We start from the raw sequence: 14,848 nt of genomic DNA, 5'->3' as shown, positions 1-14,848 counted from the left end.
TGTCATGATGATGTTTGTTGTTGTTGTTGTTTTTTTTTAAATTTTCAACTTTTCTGTACAAGTTATAATATTGTTCGAAAATGTTTCATGAAAGCATTTTTTTTAATTTTTTTTTTTAAAGTGCCACTACTGTTGAATAGTCAGAATACTACTTAATGAAACTGTTTAAGTTGTTTTTTACTGGTTATGTTTGTTTTGATGTTAAGTTGAATAAAATGCATCCATCTCTGTTTTCAATGAGGTGTCACTCCTTTTGATTATTAAGTCAAATGTGTTTATAATGTGCTCTTTAACCCCTAACATGTTCATATTATACACCCTCGTAGTATGTTTCAGGTCAAATGTTGAACAACAGATCTGCATCAATAGTCTGACTGATCAATAAATGTGATTAAACCTTGATTAATGTTACAAAGAGCAGAGAGAGTGTATTTTTTTTTAGCTTTTACACCACTAAACATCTCCTATCACACAATATCATGTTTTATTTTACTTAAGACATGAAAATATAACATAGCAATAATGATGGAAATGTTATTTTATTGGTAGTTTTGAGTCTCTTTAGTCATTCCATCTCATAGTTACCATGGTAACTAGAATGCAGCTGTCACTCATACTAACTGTAGGTTGTTTTTAGTCATTTTTTAGTCTGTTTTTTTGTATTTTTAAGGTTTCTTTAGTCAATTTGTGTCTCTTTTAGTCATTTGTATGTCTCTTTTTGGTGGTTAAATGTTATTTTATATGTAAAGGTAAAATGAGCAGAACTTTGTGGAGCTGTGGGGTTTATTGTATAACCATTAGAGCCATCAGTCTTCACTGCTACATCATAAAAATAAATCCTCATAACTACTATCTTATTAAAACTATTAACTATTTATTTCACTAAAACACATGTCAATAGATACGGGTAATGGGTCAAATTTGCCCCGAGCAGCATGTAAAGGGTTAAAGAGCAACAAACAGCAGGTCAGTTCATGTTGCGTCTGACTGCTTTCATGTCAGTATTTTAATTATTCGTCATTAATCCTTCAGGTATGCAGATGATGGTAATATTTCTTTGCTCACAATAAAATGACTTTGATAGAAAATTACTATTTGATGCACAGATGAAAGAATATGTCCAGTTCTGCTCGAGTGGTGAAGCTCTTAAATTATGCAGAGAGAAAAATATCTTGGCCCAAATTTCACAATATCATGTTCATATTCTGACTCATATAATAAGCTTATGGGGAAAAAACACATTCACAGTCACTATTTTATGGTCCAGTTGTGTATTTTATAGAATATGATGAATAAAACAACATGTTTGATGCTGATTTTGAATTTTCTCTAATAGACACAGGTCGGATTTGTATTTTTGCCACATAAAAATGCATATTAGCTGCACAATTTTTGTTTTAAAAGATGCATTTTATTTACATTTTTGTACACTGTGGGTCACATTAGGAAAAGTCCTGCTAAAAGAAATGTGTATATGGTATTTTTACAGCTTTAAAATGTAAAATATGGGTTAAATTTTACCCTGAACAGGATGTAAGGGTTAAGTCTTGCTGTATGGTCCTATATAATGCTGTTGTAGGTATTAAAAAAAGCATTATTTAGAGCCTTAAAGTCACTTATAGAAATACTATGAAGATGTTATTATAGTGCATGTCAGGATTTAATGTGAGTCATATTTTTATTAGCTTGTATAAATGTACAGAAAGTGCTGATGAGAAGCTAGAAAACGACATAATTGAGGCGATATGACAGGTCTGATGCATGAGTATGTACAGTATTTATAACATCTGTGTGTGATTTAGATTTTCTCTTTTCTTTATGCGGCCTTGTGGTCTGAAACAAAGCGACTCCATAAGTGCACAGCTCTGGAGGCGTTACAGTCATAACACTTGACATCTGCTGCCCTCAAGACGCCATCAGACACCTGTGCTTGTTCTTCTTTTTTTCTTCTTCTTTTTTTTATGGTGTGGAAACAGTAAATGTGGTCGTCTGCTGCAGTTTAAAGATTTAACAGTTTCAATTTCCTGTCTGTCAAAACCGGCAGCCGCCTGTAAAAAAAAAAAAAAAAAAAAAACACACTTCACCTGCCTCTTGAAAAACAACTCTCCCATCTTTGAATAGACCCCCAAATGCCACCATTTGCATGTGAGGTGCCTTAAATGAAGCTGTTAAGTGAAAGTGGATTATATCTGTACACAGTGACCTTTGGGCCCAGATAAGGGCCCATCAGCAGCCTCCCGCCTGGCAAGCTGTGTGTTTTTAATCTCCTATTGTTTTTCCCAGAGAGAGGGACATTTGCTGATAGACTGCCTTAACCCACTGCGGATCAATACTGCAGGAAGCCTTTGTGATGCATATCCAAGCAGCCCCTCCTCTCCGTGTCTGGAGCAGGCCAGAGGGTGAGGAGGGGGAAGAGACTCCATCAAATCAGCCCTCACTTCCTAACACAGGCATTGTCTTTTGCCACAACATTTATTTCATTGTCTTCTATGTGTGTATTTTATGAGTATTTTTTTGTGATATCACAGAAACACAGTACAGTAAAGCTGAATGAATGAGGAAATCCACAGTGGACGATATCCACACATCAGTGCTTTGACGCCCTTTATGAGCTGTGAAATGAATCAGGGTTACCTCACCTCACCGCCCGACTCCACCGGCATCTGTCAACACTTTTTATTATTTTGACAGCAGGGGGGGTTCTCTGGGTATTGATCAATGATGAAATGCAATGACGGTAAAGGCACCTTTGCAGATCTAGTCGTAGTATTGTAGATAACTAATATCTCGGCTATGGATATTACAACAGTATCGTAGAAATGAACCGATAAAAAGCGCCTATAAGGATAAAATGCATCCAATGGAATGGACAATAAAAAGAAACGTACACTGAAAAACACATGAAGTGAGAAGCATGCATCATGTGGCACCCCAATGAGTGTAACCCTCGGAGATCACACACACACATAGAGGCTCATTCACATATAACTTTCAATCACAAATTAGCTGAGAATGAAAAAACAACATCAGAGACCAGTGTTCCCATCGAGCACGTTCCAAATATCACACGATAAAGGGTGAAAGGGAATCTAAATTGCAATTTTATTTCACCTCCACCCTCAATCCTTCATTCGGATCCTGGGACTCTACATCATTTCTGTACACACACGTCTCCCAGAAATGAATTCTGAAATTAAATTCAGGGACACACGTCCAGCGGCCAGTGTTAACAGATCAATCAGCTGGTCAAACAGCAGGAGGGGCCCGCCGGACGCCTCTGCAGACCAATCAGAAATCTGGGTTCGGCCTGTCTGAGTCGATAACTCAGGTCCAGGGCCGCCTGCGTACGGTCAAGGCAAGACACCCTGACAGACTGATGGACAGACAGCCGCAGTCCATCCCAGGGCTCCGTATAGATTAAAGCCAGCTTCTGTGAGCCTATAGTCGCTGTGCGGTGATTGTGCCTGCAGGGCCTATAGGCCCCAAGGGGGGGTTGGGCTTTCCAGCAGTAGGGGGAGGAGCGAGGGATGGAGGGATGGAGTGGACATCCAGCTCAGAGACCGTGGCCCCTCTGACCTTGCCAGAAGGGCAGCAAATGTTTCCGAGCTGATTAGCGCTTCCCCAGCAGAGTATCCCGCTCACTGTTGGCCCCGTTGGAATCAGGTACAGGGCAGAGGCGTTGGAGCAAATCCAGGAAAATATGTCATTCATGTTTTCTGAGACAAAAAAAAAAACTGTGGTGAAAGCGAGGAGTCAGATAATCCGATTATTTTAACATTCTTGTGCTGTTTCACATACTTACTTTAAATAGCAATACATGTTTGTTACCAGGAGTCAAAACTAAGTACTTTAAGACTTTATTAAGGTACTTTTACTGTAGTTTTTTACCTTTCATGTTACTTTATACTGCTGATCAACTTATAAAATGTGATGGATTGATGATATGGTGGAATTACTGCAACTTATACAGTTAGCAAAATCCTGATTTCCCATAATATACAATATTATAACATAGAAACAGTCCAGAGTACTTTTGTTGATGAGGCAAAGCACCACCTTTAATACTGTATATAAGACATAAAAGCCATTAAAACAATATCCAGAAGAAACACACCATGAAAAAGACACATATATGATATAAACAGTATAAATAGGATTTTTTTAAATGAGTGAAATAGAATAAAAAATAAGTAAAAGTTGAATGACATATGAGGATAATACAAATACGGTGCCCTGAAAAGTATGCATAAATGGTTATAAATGGTTATAATTCAATGGCAAACAAAAAAGTTTTAAGCCTTAAATAACTGAGAGGTGGTGCCAACGTTTAGACCTCATAATACTTAATTAACATTTAAAGTATTGCTCCTTTTATCTAAGTTAAGGATCTAAATAATCCTTCCACCACAGTATGTTTACACAGAGATAAAGAGCCTCATTGTAGCAGCAGTGGTTGATTTTATAAAAGGGGAAGAAATATCATAAACAACCACAAGGGGGCGATAATTAGCCATGAAATAAACTAGAAGAATGAGGCCCTGTGTGAATAACTCCTGCTCCTTGTGTCATGACAGGGAAGAGAAAAAAAAGCTTCTTCTTCTTCTTCTTCTTCTTCTTCCTCCTCCTCATGCATGCCTTAATCAGCTCGTACAGTTGGCCTCCTCACTGTACACTATTTAAAAAGCATGCGATCCTACTAAACAGCCAACACAAGGCTATTCAACTTGTCTTTTGAGAGACACTGCGGCGGAGTCAACAGTATTGATCCGAATGAGGAATGATGAAAGGAGGGGATGCTGAGAGCAGGTGGTAGTGGGCCAGCAGATTCAGGGATTTAGCCGCTCACCGGGTATGTAGACTATGGTCAGCGCTGCCTGAGCGGCGAGGGGGACCAATACCTACTCGAAACAGATGCTCAAAGCAATGGGATGTGTCCCCATTGTGATCAGAGTGGACAGCTGAATTGTTTACCACCAAAGGGCCCTTTTCTTTCGGCGGCAGGCCGCTTCACAATGGGGGCCCCCACCTTACTGACACACTGAGGGTTTCTGCAGGGGGAAGCTGTGGAGGAGTGAGGGGAAGAGGGGCAGGAGGAGGGGAAGGGTGGGGGGGGGTGGTAGTGCGTGTGCATCAAGGGTTAAGGGGTTTATAGGGTGAGCCTCTGTCCGTACCCCCTTTTTTCTTTCTCTGTGCTCAGATGGACCTCTCTTTACCCCCCCCCCCCCCCCCCCCCCCCCCCCCTTCCTCTCTCGTATCTCCTCCACAAAGCCCCCCTAAAGCTACCGGAGGGCAGGGGTTTAAATGTCACGCTTGGCCATCAGAGCGCCCAGCCCCCGGCTCGTGTCTCCTGGGGGAAGCACGCCAAGAGACAGGGGAAAGGGAGAGAGGAAAGCTGAGGGGAGGGAGAAACTTGCCCTTGCCCTATTGTCCATTACGATAGGCATGAGCTGCTAACTGACTCCAAATCAAGTGTATCCTCTCGCCACGCGCCCTAGCCTTGTCCTGCTCTTGCTCAAACACAAAGGGCCTCTGTGTTTTTATTTTTTCCAACCATTCATAGGTGAATAGCAGCTTTGGTCATGGTATGTTTGACAGAGCAGCTTTAAAAAAAAGAAAAAAAAAAAAGGAGGGCTATGCTGAGTCTAAATTCAGCTGGCCACCGGGCTGAATGATAAACACAGGTTGTCATCCTGAGACGCGCCGAAGATGCGTCCACATTGCACTCCGGTGAGCTCTTACATGACAAAAATCAATGGGGGAACTTTTTGCATTCAGTCACATATATAAGAGGGGACTAAGAGGGGTAGAAGGGGCGGTGGGGGGGGTAAAAGGAGGGAAGGAGGTGGATGAGGTGTGAGGTGACAAAGTGTCAAGCTGAAGTACAAGTACAGCACGAAATATACGAGCTGCCGGCCAACTTTATCCCAGCCCAAGGTCCTGGCCCATACTTTACGCACCTACAAGATTGAGTGTTTTATGTATCTATTTGTTCTAAATAGTGGCACACTTGACCTTGGCTCAAGATGTGTGTGCTTGCAGCTCGGCCCGGGAATCATCCCTCCTGTCAGGAAACTGGAGGGAGTCACCTTGAACCGCCAAGGCGCAGGCGTAGCTGAGTGCACAAACTCATTTAACTCCTGGGTTTGTTATCGACATGCTGTAATCGTTAACATTATGGATGATGAATAACTACTGACTGGCCGACTATACCTGCGCAATACGTTGCCGTGCCATGCAGACTCGGCAACCGGCTCATACACACACCCATGATGGCAGACACAGCGAGCTGATGGTCAGGTGAATGGAGGGCCACATCACTTAGACTTGTTTTTCCACCCAATCACAGCGACAACTCATCAAGAGTGCCAGCAAAGCACACTGAGGTGCTTAAGGACATAGATCACTTCTGTGCTTTACGCCTTTTTTTTTTTTTAACACACATACCTCGATGTGTAGGAGCACTTAACCTCTAGCATCAGATGTTGAGGCATCTGCAGTGGATTTTTTTTTTTTTTACTGTGACCTGTTATTGATCCTAGTAAATGGGTGAATTTACCGTAGTTTCTTAAAAAAAAAACACACACACACACACACACACACACACACACACACAGGAAATGGACAGAGAAATTATTACGGTCATCACTGCCAGAGCTTGAGGCATGAATTTAAAATGTTACGTTTTTAACACTAAAGCGAGTGAATTAGTATTCATGAAGTAATTTGCGAGGGAGACCTAACTAAAATATTGGGGACATTTCTCATGTCTTCCAATTTTGTTTGTTATAGAAAGCTTAAGTCAACTTATCAGTTTCCCTTTATGGGGTTTCATTGTAGCCCCTTTTTTCGACCACATACTCCCCAAAGGCTAAACTTCTTAACTCAACAACAAATTTAAGACCTTTTATACTTTCATGTTTCTATTTCTACTGCACCTAAAGGGACGTCTTAGATTAGGTAAATGAGTCAGATACTGGATCGAGTTTGTGACGCAGATTTAGAGTTTAGTTGTTGTGGAAACATTTTAACTGGATGGTTTTGACCCTATCAGTGTCTTTAACACAGGAAATACTCCCAACAGAAGTTTATGTCATCCTGATTGTTCACATTCCTCTGATGGCACTATTGTATTACATCAAATTAACTATCTGGGATTAAATAAGTAACAAAGATGAAGTTAGGAAATGAAGGAAATGGTAGTTTAACACTGAGAAATCTCCATGTGGTCTCACTATATATCCCATTCTTACTCTGATTCATAAGGTTAAATGTTGACGTCCGATAGATGAGTGGACATATGAGCTGTGACTACTTTGATCCAGTGAGCGAAGCCCATTAAAAACATCAAATATTAACATCTCTTACATCACATAACCAGTATGAAGTATGACACTTTTACAGTAAGAAGTTGATTTAGAAAATACATTTTAGGGCCCTTTAAAGGATGAGTTCATGTTGCAGTTTGTGTGTTAATAACGCTCGAGTCACTGCCTTGTTGTACACGTCTTTAAAATCTCAGTTTACTATAAAAATGGTGGAACTGAAAGCTTTTTATGAGGCAGTAATAAATGTGATATATGATCGCATCGTGCCTTTAAACTTTCTTCTTAAGTTGCACGGACATTGTGATGTGTCGTTAGATGATTGTCTTGCAGTATTTCACGGTACGGTAAAACCATTGTTCTTTGTCTGAGTGAAATCTTTGTGTGTGTGATGTCATTTCCAGCCTTTATAATTACTATAAGTTAGTTTTGGTGCAAACAATACATTTTATAATCAATGTTTAAGTTCCACATGATGGAAAGCCTTAAGCTAACTAATAAAACAATATTTAAAATCTGAAAAAAAGCGTTTATCAGACTCGACATTCAGCGAAACACAGAAACAGGTCACTGAAGTTTTGCTGCCTTTTCAAAAGTTTCCCAGATGTTTGCAATGTATGCCGAACATACATTTCATATACAATAACTCAGAGGTTTCACACCAGGTCCTCGGATTGACCACAAACTGCCGGAGGGGAGAAGAAAAAGTTTGGTAGATTCTCCTTTCTCTCTCCTTTCCATCTGACGGCCTTAGGAGTTTGACTTCTGCCCTGCCAGTCTTTTCCTCCTCTCCAGGCTTTGAGAGCTTTTCATCTAGCCAAGGTGCAAGGGCAGCCACTTCTCTCCTCTCCCAGCCCCTTCCTCCTATCCAGTGTGCACATAAAAAAAAATGCGGATTTCCATTTCAGCTGTAGCACACGAGATTAGCAGCTCCACCACCCCAAGGCTGGCTTAAGACAGGAGGGCAGATATCCAGCAGTGTTGGTGGGATGCATGCGGGGGAGAAGATCCCCCAAGACTTGTTTGAGGCTGCTGCAGATTCTATGGATGAATCCTCAAAACACACATGAGGTTCTTTAACATAAGCTTTGTGAAGTGTCAATTTGTTTTGAGCTTGTTTGGAGCTGTGAGGCCATCGAGCTCGATGGCCGCACATGTAGACATCTCTGCACTGCATGGAGAAATCTATCTACTCTGCATACAGGTTATTGTTGGAGAAAGCCATTAAAGGTGGGGATTGTTTTGTTTGTTTTCTTCCCTTCATAAAATAATACCACGATATACTTTAAAGTTTAAATCATTGAGATGGTAAAATTGTGTGAGGTGGCTCTGTGACATCAAGTTCAACCCAAGACTTTTATTCCTTTTATTTCTAGGCTTATGGCACAATCACTACGCTATATGCCATAAATTGTTTGTGGAGGAAAGGTTAGGTGTTTTTTGGAAAATTGTTATTGTGAAAAAGCTGAACAAGAGGGTCCAGAGGGCACAAGGAGTTACATTTCTGCACAAAACTTTCTTTTTCTTTTAAATTTTATAAATTGAGGGTTTCACTTCTTCCTCTAACCTCTTCTGAATGAACTGGAGCACATTAGCACATGAGTCACTTACTCTGAATCAGCTGCATAAAACCACAAATCTAAAAAAAAAAAAAAATGGACTAGTACTTTTTGTTTAAATGTCATGTACCTTTACATTTAGTGGTATCTGCTTTCATCTAATTTTCCCAGATTCTGAAGATATCCATTTCTGAGATGTCTGCTGCTTCCGCTCCAGTGCGATGGAGGAGAATCCAATTATCTGTGGTGCTCAATGCAGTGAAAAATTACAGTTTTAAAAATTAATCGGCAACATCTTTTCCCCCACTCTTGATCCCTGTTACTCCAGATAATCCACAGAACATGCTGTCAACAGTTTTTTTTTCCCATTTCAATTTCTGTGGTAGAAATTAGTTGAAATAAAAAGCAGGACAATGTTTCACAGAAGACATGCTGCAGTCTTTTTAAAAAATGTTTCAAGCATTACAATCAACATTTCTGTTGCTCATACTGGTGTGTTGATGAAAATCTCAAACAGAAATATCTCAAAATGTCACCAAATAAAACCAAATATCTAGATTACTACCGCTTGGAATGATTCAGACAATATAATTGAACTTAGGAGTCATGTTTTGGATCTATTTCTCTCTCCCTGATAATAATGCACCAGTCTACTCTGTGATTATAGGCAAACTTTATATTATTTTGAAAAACTGCAGTGGCCCATATTAGTGAAACCACAATCGTTACACATCAGGCCATTTGACCGCAAAACCTCCAACAAACCCATCAAACGGATCAGGCATCCAGTGGCAATAGCACCCGTTACAACTGACCCGTAACATGTGGCCCAACTACAACTAAATTGTGGCTGAATTATTGATACAGTGGCGTCGGCCGCTTTGCAAGTGGGGGCATGAAAGGGAGCCAACATGGGAATGGTCTGCTAATTTTGGGGGAGAGACTGTATATAATATGAGTCTGGTGCGGAAAGGAGAAAAAATGGACAATGTGACTCTCTCCATACAGACTCGACCTCAGTTTACACATGTTGTATCCTCTGTTTTTCCTGTAAATATGGCTCAATATTCTGAGTTTGAGCCTGGAGATGATGCATGTATGGAGAACTTGGCAGGTCTGAGTAAACATTTATGCAATATCCTTTTTTTTTTCTCTTTTGCTCTCCTGCTTTTTTTTTTATTATAGTGCTGCCCTGGAATCATTACAGCTAAACTGTCTGTTTCACATTCATTTGTCAGTGTAACGTCAATACTGTATGGAGAAATGGTGAGATGAATTGTGATGAATGGGATCAAGTGGGGGGGGGGGGGGGGGGCTTTTTGTAGCTAAGCCAAGGTTGTTGACCATCAGTGAGCTGGCCAGCTAATTTCTCCAGAAGTGTCCAAAAGCCTTTGTGTCCTCAGTTCACTTTTATTTCATCCTCTCTTGGAATTGTGATGACCGTGCCTCGGGGCGACAGAGACACCTTGAGGAGTGCCCACCTTTAAATCCGGTGCTCCATGACTTCAACCATGACCCCTCGCTGGAGGGATCCCTCAGGCGAGATTTAAACGAGCTCCCCCAGGTCCAAAGCGGCTCCTCTATTCCCTGTCACGTTTTTTAAAGGCGTGAATTGGACCTCTCTGATGGGTGTTTGTACAATCTATTTGAATAAAAGAGAGTAGTTTAAATAAATAGGTATAAAAACTAACATATAGGGGGTAAATGTGGTGTGACATGTGTGTGTAAACAGTGTGCCAGAGAGAAGAAAAAGGCTGATTTTGGAGTGATTGTGACAGAAAGAAAGGGGAAATGCCGTAGGCCCCTGTAACCCCATTTTCCTTTTATTTCTCTCTGTCTGACTTTCTTTCTTTCTTTCATCCTCATCTATTAAATAGAAGGGAATCCCAACAGTGCTGAAAATATAAAAAAAACCTTTTGTGTATTTATATGTCAGCAGTCTCCAGGCATTTTTCTTTTAATTGTTTCTTAAATCATCTTTTTTTCTTTTTTCTTTTTTTACTTTAAACGCTATCGCTTACAATTTTACAATTCTTTTCTCTGCCTCTCTTTTTTGCTATTATGGAGGACGAATGGCGAGAAAAGCATACAATATACAGGCTATTGATCCACGCCCATCACTGCAGAAAAAAAGTCGGTTCAGGGAGTGGGGGAACGGAGGGGGACTGGACACAGCGATCGATAACCTACTCTATCAGCCGTTTCCATGGCAACCGGCCGAGCAAGGACAGAGGGCTGCCATGCATTTTGCACCTGTCTATTTCATATACCTATTGTTATAATGAAAGTGTCAGGGAAATGAATGCAAAGGTGACGCAGGGCTTTAGCCCAGCGTCAACTTCCACAATTAAAGAAATTACATAAAGGTTAATAGCTCGCTGGGAAAAAAAGAGATGAAAAATGGGAGATGAGGGGGGGTGGTGGGGTGGTGGGGGTGTTATAGAAGGATTTCAGTGACCTCCTCGTTTCCCTCGTGGGTTGAAGGACGCTGGAAGGCAAACTGGGCTGCAGCAAACTGGGCTGCAGCAAACTGGGCTGCGGCAAGTCGGGCACGCAAATCCGGGTGCCTGAGTGCTGGGTTATTTACAGAAAAACATGCACAGATGACAGTTTGAAATCGGCAGTTGTTTCGTGACACTGGAGATGGGGGGGTAGGGGCCTGGTTGACCCCAATTTGGAGGTCAAGCAAGCATGATCAATGTGCTGCCCATTAGCTCACCGTGTGCAACTGTAGGAGCACACACAGAGAAATATAACAGGGTAGAAACAGCGAAGGAGTGAGGAACCGAGGCGGGCAAGGGAGGGAGGGAGTGGCGCTGTTGGTCGAGGTTAGCCGAAGCTTTCTTAAGATCAAAACCCAGCAGGCCGAGCCAGACAGACTGTCAGGAGAACTTGACACCCAGACGATCACTGAATCTCCGTCTGTCTGACTGTGGTGGGCATTGAACTTCTAACCCTCTTTGAACAAGAGGCTCGTTGGCTCCAGAGCTGTGGCGCTGGGCTGGGTCGGTCCTAAGTGAAGGGGATGGATATCATGATCTGGGGGCCTGTGTTGATCATGTGCTGTATTGATCGCCAATCGAAACTACTGCTGAAAACGCAGGATTGAGAGAGAGAGAGAGAGACAGAGAGTGGGAGGGGACGCAATCAGCTGTGGCTTCTCGCTACGGTCGGTGGACGTGTACCAGGCTGCTGCGGTTGCCGACATTGCTGCAGAGGAGGAAATGGCGGTTTTTCGGAGAGTGTCGTACAGTACGAGTACAAGCATCAAGCTTACAGGCGTTTTGAGGGTTTCACTCCGTGCTGATGTAGTGCGGTGTATTCTCATTGCTGCAGCACTTACAATCACATTAACTGACACCCACAAATCATGATGGATATGCTCGAATGGCAGCAGGGTGAAACTCAAACATGAGCCTGTCTGCGAGCGTCGAGCTGCAACGCTGTGGACAACGCAGCAGTTGTCCTCCGGCACCAGAGGCACTCTATGTTATGTGAGCTGTGACAGCGAGCTATTGACGGGGCACGTGGCTCTGCAGTGTTGTTCAGGGGCCACTGGCCGCCCGCACTGACCTTTGACACCTCATCCATGCACTGGCCTTCATTGTTAGGGCAGGAGGAGGAAGAAAGAGGAGCAGGAGGAAGAGTGAGTGAAGGCGAGGGAGGGGGGGGATAGATGACCCTTGGGCTCCTTGCAGTTGGGTTCTCCCTCCCCCACAGCCTCACCCCTCCCATCCCAACACCTCCATTCACCCCCCCTTCACTCACCCCTCCTCCCCCACACACACTCCACCTTATGCCGATCAATGACAGTTTCATGTGGCTTCTCTGGGCCTGCAGTGACGTGTGTCCTATTGATTTATCGACATTACTCCAGGCAAGCGAACCCAGAAGCCCCTTCTCTCAGTAGGCAGCCAGGCTCCAGCGCAGCAGAGGCATACCTCCCCCTGTGCCGGGTGGGCCCATGCCAAGTCATCCAACTGTACCATGCTCTCTGGAAGCAGCAGCACATTAGCTGCACACAACCGAACAGTATTTTCCTGTGGATGCATGTCTGCATATGTCACTGAGAATGCTTTTAAGCTTCACCCCCTCCCCTCTGCCCATCTAGTTTCACCCTGTCCCCCCTCTTCTCTCCCGCACTCTATTGGACATGTAATGGGGACAATGAGTGAGACACCCCGGCACTCACAAATACATTTACTGTCGCCTCTGATTTCCAGAGGCAACTGTTCCACTTTTATGGTTAAAAGGTTCTTTTCTTTCGTCCGTGTCAATGTCATGCCTCTGTGACCATGGCTCATCCTTGTGGCTATTGCTCTCATCTGCCCCTTTTCCTCTCTTTTACTGGGTGGGGGGCAAATGAGACCAGCCCAACCTTTTACACACTGCCCCCACCCCCTCAGGCTCTCCTGTGTCCAGTGAAAGGCCGGTAGTGGATTCAGGGAGAGGAGGAGAGAAGGGCAGCTGGACACTCCCCGTGGCCTGGCTAGTCGCTCATGTGGGGGTCGTAGAGGAGGGGGGGCAGGGGTGGGGAGGGGTGGGGGGGGTCCAACACCATTAGGATAGTACTGCTGCGATGGCAGCTGGCCCTAAAAAAGGAGAAGGAGAAGGGGGGTCAAGGGAGTCTCAGAGATCAGTGACCTGGCCACAGTGTCCAGCTGGGGGGTCATTCATGGCCCACCTCCAGCCACGTGCTGGATGACCATCTGGGGATCTGGCACAAACCCCATAACAGAGGTAGCATCATCTTCTTAGTTGCAGGGACGGGCAACAACAAAAGTCAAGAAATCTGTCAGCCTAATCTGGAGGTGGGAGGGGGCACTGCAGCTGCCTGTTGTTGTTTGGCATCAAGTGTGGTGCGCATCTGCTGTTTAATGCAATGCAGTGCAGCGCTCGCACCTCACATGCTCTAATCTTTTTGATTTATTGCAGATATATACGCACTCTCTCCGCTTACACGACATATAAAGTTAGTGATGTTTATTTTCAGTTGTTTCTTCAATGAGTCTTTTATTATAAAATGTCAGAAAATGGTGAAGAATGACCATCACAATGTCCCAGAGCCCAGAGAGACTTTTTTTTCAATAGCTTTTTTTCTTTTATCCTCCAAAACACAACATATATTTCAATTTAGAGTAAAATAAAACAGTGAAAAGCATCATACTCTCACACCTGAAAACATAAAACTAGCAAATGTTTGGCTTTTTTTCAAATTCATTAACAAATTATTTTCTGTTTTCCAGCTTCTTCACTTTTCAGAATTGACTTTTCACTTAATTGTTTCAACCCTGCCTTCTTCGGCTCTATATAATTAAAATGAATGACTAAGGTTGACTGTAGCTTATACATCTGTTACAATGTGATTCAGAGGAGGAATCCCGGAAAGGTTAAAGGTGTTTTAAATAGAGTTTCTCCTCTAAAGGGGGCGGAGCGGGGGTCACTCAGCAGCCCAGATGGACCACCAGATTCTCTTTTAGCTGAGCCGTTCAGTTTGATGGCTCTGATCGGAAAACAGATTAGCACTGGTTTGTTGTTAGTGGAAACCTCACCCCTCCTCCTCCTCCTCCTCCTTCTCCTCTTCCTCTCTTTCCTCCTCCCATTCTTTCTTCCTCCTCCACCCTCTGTCCTCCCCCATCCTTTCATCATCCTCTCCTTCTCCCCGAGCCTTCTGTCTTAAACTGTTTAAGGTGATCGAATTTTGCCCATCCTCCCAATGTGGTCGGAGGGGATCAAAGGTTGCTGACCCCTGCTTGATTGTAAAGGTTGTGGAGGGGAACCTCTATAATAAATAGAGGTCCTGCTAAACAGATCCGACCCTCTGTTTCTAATAGCTTAAAAAAGCTTTATTTTGGGGGATCCTGTAATCCCTTTAACATTTATCATTGCTCTGCTAATGAAAGTGATCTTTGCGTTCATGTCTGATAGGTTTCTAATCAGATTCACATAGACCCGTGTGGAAAAGAT

Source organism: Scomber scombrus, chromosome 7, assembly GCF_963691925.1.
Source record: "Scomber scombrus chromosome 7, fScoSco1.1, whole genome shotgun sequence".
NCBI classification, from domain to species: Eukaryota; Metazoa; Chordata; class Actinopteri; order Scombriformes; family Scombridae; genus Scomber; species Scomber scombrus.
This window is presented reverse-complemented; position numbering follows the sequence as displayed.